Here is a 5,454-nt window from a genome sequence, read left to right as displayed (position 1 = left end):
CTTAAGCAGGCTCCATGCCATTGTGGAGCCTGACACAGGACTTGATCTCACAACCCTGAGATCATGACCTGAGCTGAAATCAAGAGTCAGATGATTAACTGACAGAGCCACCCATGTACCCCTAAATATTATTTAAATTGTGTACAAAGTATGAAGTTAAGGTTGAGATTCATTTGGATATCCGATTGTTTCAGGATTGTTTTTTGAAAAGGTGATCTTTTCTTAACTGAACTGCTTTTTAATCCTTGTAAAAAAAAAAATCAGTTGGACATATTTATGTTGGTAAATTTTGGGGTTCTCTAATTTTTTTCCTTTAGTCTTTTTGTCTATTTCTCCAGAAATACCACATTGTCTTGATTACTATAGTTATATGATAAGCCTTAATGCTGGATAGAGAAATTTCTCCCATTATATTCTTTTCTAAAATTTTTTTTGAAAAATTCTATCATCTGTACTTTGCACATAAATTTTAAAATAAGTTTGTGAGACACGAAGAGGCATTTTTCCAAAGACATACAGATGGCTAACAAACACAGGAAAAGGTGCTCCACATCATTGATCAATAGAGAAAATAGAAATCAAAACCACAATTAGATACCACCTCACACCAGTCAGAATGGCTAACATGAACAACTCAGGAAACAACAGATGTTGGCAAGGATGCAGAAGAGAAGCTCTCACATTATTGGTGAGAATGCAAACTGGTGCAGCCACTCTGGAAAACAGTATGGAGGTCCCTCAAAAAGTTAAAAACAGAACTACCCTACCACTCTGTAACTGAACTACTAGGTAATTACCCAAAGGATACAAAAATACTGATTTGAAGGGGCACATGCTCCCCAATGTTTAAAGCAGCAACACTAGCCAAATTTTGGTAAGAGCCCAAATGTCCATCTACTGATGAATGGATAAATAAGATGTGATGTGTGTGTGTGTGTGTGTGTGTGTGTGTGTAGGTATATATAATGGAATATTAGCCATAAAAAAAGAATGAAATCTTGCCATTTGCAATGATGTGGATGGAACTAGAGGGTATTATGCTAAGTGAAATAAGTCAGTCAGAGAAAGACAAATACCATAGGATTTCACTCATATGTGGAATTTAAGACACAAAACAGATGAACATAGGGGAAAGAAAAAAAAAAAAAAGAGGGAAGCAGACCATAAAAGAGACTCTTAACTACAGAGAACAAACTGAGGGTTGCTGGAGGGGAGGCTTGGGGAGGTGAGGTAACTGGGTGATGGACCTTAAGGAGGGCACTTGTGATGAGCACTGGTTGTTGTACGGGAAGTGTGGAATCACTATATTCTACACCTAAAACTAATATAACACTGTATGTTAACTGACTAGAATTTAAATAAAAAATGGAAGAAAAAAGGAAATAAGTTTGTCTATGTCTAAAAAACTATTTCTGAGATTTGATAAAAATTACATTAAACTTATAGGTAAACTTGGGGATAATTGAGATCACTAGTCTTGAATTTTTCAGTCCATGATGGAGTGCATCTAGCCATTGATAAAGAGCTTCTTTGATTTCTTTAGACAATATTATAGAATTTTCATGACACAGATTCTGTATAATAATTTTGTTTCCATGTATCTGTTAAGACTGTAGAAATGCAACTGACATTTGTATTTTGATATATTGTCCTGCAAAGTTAGCGATGTTTATTTTTTGAATGCTTGTGTGAATTCTCCAGCAAAATCATTTGGACTTAGATATTTCTACTTGGAAGATTTCTTACTACAAATTCAATTTCTTTAGAGGTAACAAGTCTATTCAGATTGTCTATTTCATTTTGATTAATTTTTGGAAATTTGTCATTTCCAAGGAATTGAAATGGCTATAGGATCTGTTATGATATCTCCTATTCTTTTTCTAAATCTGAGATTTATATCTTCACTCTTCTTACATTTGTCAGTCTTTCTAGAGGTTTATCAATTTCACTGATATTTGTTGAAGAAATAACCTTTTGATTCATTGATTCTTTGTTTTGCTGGCTTCATTTTATTGATTTCTGCTTTTCTTTATGTCCTTCCTTATGCCTGCATTAGATTTACTTTGCTTTTCTGTATTCTAGTCTCTTGAGGAAGGTAATTAGGTTATTGTTTTAAGGTCTTTCCTGTTTTTCTAATGTAAATCTTTAGTTATATAAATTTCCCTCTCAGATATGAGATAGCTGTGTCCTTCATATTTTGATATTCTCTATTTTTCATTTAGTTCTATGCATGATTTATTACTTTCTCTGTAAATTCCTCTCTGACCTATGTATTATTTTAAAGTGTATCATTAGTTTTCCATGTATTTGAAGATTTTCTTGTTGTCTTTATGTTATTTTCTATTTTGCATTCAATGCAGTTAGGAAACATAATTTGTCTGATTGCAATTCTTTAAAAATTAGTTAAGGTTGGGGGCCTGAGTGGCTCAATTGGTTGAGCGTCCCAACTCCTGATTTTGGCTCAGGTCATGATCTCAGGGTTGTGAGATTGAGCCCTCTGTAGGGCTCTGTGCTCAGTGGAGATTCTGCTTAGGATCCTCTTTTCCTTTGTCCCTCATCCCCATCTGCTCTCGCTCACTTGTGCTCTCTGAAATAAATCTTAAAAAAATAAAAATTAGTTAAGGTTTGTTTTATGATTAAGATATGTTCTATCTTGGATATATTCCATGGACAGATAAATATTATGTGCATTCTACTGTTGTTTGGGGGACTATTCTTTAAAGGTTGAGTAGATCCTGTTGGTTGGTTGTACTTCTTTCATATAATCCTTGCTAATTTCCTCTTTATAAAGTATTGTGAGAGAGATGTTGATGTCTCCAAGTAGAATTCTGGATTCATCTCTTTTTTCCTTTTCTTTTTTATAGGTCTGTTGCTCATTGCTTTAAGATTGCTCTATCTACTTGATGGGCTTTCATCATTATAAAAGTTACCCTCTCTGTGCTTGGTAATTTTCTTTGTTATGAAGTAAATTTTATCTAATATTAACATAGCCACTCCTATTTACCTTTGATTAATGATTTATAGTGTATATTTTTCTATCATTTATTTTCACCCTATTTATACCATTATACTTGAAATGACTGTCTACACATTATTAGGTGATGTGCTTTTTTCCACTTGTTGATCTCTTTTCAATATTTAAACAATTTACATTTACTATTATTCTATAATAATATTTAAGTCTGTTTTCTTTTTTCTGTTTAATATTTCTGTATTTTTGTTTTCTTTTTTCTGCTTTTCTGAAGGTCACTTAAAAATGGAATTCTAAAAAATGTTTATCTCTAGTATTTTTTAGTGTATTTTTTTTTAAGATTTTATTTATTTATTTGAGAGAGAGAGACACAGCGAGAGAGGGAACACAGCAGGGGGAGTGGGAGTGGGAGAAGCAGGCTTCCCACTGAGCAGGGAGCCTGATGTGGGGCTCGATCCCAGGACCCTGGAGTCATGACCTGAGCCCCTGGGATCATGACCTGAGCCGAAGGCAGACACTTAATGACAGCCACCCAGGCGCCCCTGTGTATTTCTTTATATGGCTCTTTTGTGCTTGCTCTAAGATTGTTACATAAAAATAACAGAAAAATCCATGCTGTTAACATTTTACCAATTTGACTGAAGTCTCTATATCCTTTTGCCTTCTCCCATTTATAATCAAAATGGTGTAAATATTTACTGTGCAAAAAGACCATATTAATATTATAATTTTTGCTTGAAACATGATTTTGAAATCTCAAGAGAAGGAAAATCTTTTGAATTCCCATATATATATTTTTTTCTGTTTCTATTGCCACTTCTTCCTACCTAATATTACAAAATTTCTTTTTATTGTTTCCATTGTGTTTAGAGAACTTCTGTTAGACATTCCTTAGGGTAGGTATGCTGGCCTACAAAAAAAAAAAAAATCTGTTTTCCTTCATCTGAGAGAGTATCTGGATTTTTCACTCATTCTCAAAAGATATTTTTGCTAAAATAAAGGATTCTGTGTTGACAGTTCTTCTTTTTAACCTAATAAAAATGCCATTTTATTTCCTTCTACATCCATAATTTCCATAAATTCTGTTGCGAAATCTGGCCAGATCTTAATTGTTTTACCTCAGTTGATAAAGAGTTGTTTCCCTCTGGCTGCTTTCAAGAGAATTTCTTTGTCTTCAGTTTTTACAAGATTATTAACTATGATGTCTCTTGACATTGATTTATTTAGGTTTATCCTGTTTGAGGTTTGTTCAGTTTTTTGAATTTTAGGTTTATGTCTTTGGCCAAATTAGGGCCAAATTATTTTTTTATTCTTTCAGCCTAATCTTCTGGGACTCAGATGGTATGATTGATAGATTTTTTTTTTTCTTGTAGTCCTGTAATTGCCTGAAGCTCCAATCAGTTGTTCTTTTTTCTTTCTTTTTGTTCAGATTATGTAATTCTGTTGTTCTAACTGCATGTTTATAGACCCCTTTGAGCTTTCCATTCTACTGTTGAGCTTATTCATTTAGCTGTATTTGTTACTCTATCTTTTAGTACTAAAACCCATTTGATTCTCTTAAAGTGTTTTTTATTGAGTTAAATTTATATGTAACATGAAACTCACTATTTTATCCAAATTAATTTGTGTGATTCATTGGTTTTTAGTATGTTCACAATGTTGCACAATCACCACTAATTCCTGAACATTTTCATGATACCTGTAATATTGCAATTTATAATTAGAAATAGATACTTGGTTTTTATCTGTTTCTGGCACAGAGCTCCCCAAAGACTTGGAATTTGCAAAGTGATTAGAGCAATAACAGTATCTATATTAAGTCAATGAAACAACTTTTGGAAAACACCTAAGAATTGGGACTCATTGCCCATGGAGCAAACCATGTGATTAGAAAATTGGGGTCCTACCACCCTTCCCTATGGCAGGGAAAGGGAGAGTGGTTGGTGGTTGAATCAACTTCCAATAGCGAGTGATTTAATCAACCATGCTTATGTAATGAAGCTTCCATTAAAACCAGAAAGGATGGAATTCAAAGAGTTTCCAGGTTGAACACATACAGATTTGGGGGGAGTAGCATGCTCAGAGGGGGCATGGAAGCTCCATGCCCTTCCCCATACATTTCACTATGCATCTATTCCATCTGGCTGGTCTAGTAATGTGTAGCTTAGAAGTGTTCATACTATTCTCTTATCAATTTCTGTAAGATCAGGGCTAATGTCCACACGTCTACTCCTAAATGTGGTAATTTGATTTTTTTTAACTTTAGTTTGTTCATGTTCTTGATCTTTTTAAAAAAAAAAAAAACATTTTAGTTCTTTTTCTTCATTGTTTTTGCTGTTCTATTTCATATTTTCTTTTTCTTGTGTTTAATTTTTCTTTCTCTAGTTTCTTAAAGTAGAAAGTTAGGTTATAGGTTCTTTTCCATCTTTTTTGATGTAGGTATTTAGAGCTATAAATTTCCCTCTGAGCACTATTTTCTGTGC

Source organism: Phoca vitulina, unplaced genomic scaffold (assembly GCF_004348235.1).
Source record: "Phoca vitulina isolate PV1807 unplaced genomic scaffold, GSC_HSeal_1.0 scaffold235, whole genome shotgun sequence".
Classification (NCBI taxonomy): domain Eukaryota; kingdom Metazoa; phylum Chordata; class Mammalia; order Carnivora; family Phocidae; genus Phoca; species Phoca vitulina.
Note: the sequence above shows the minus strand (reverse complement) of the source record.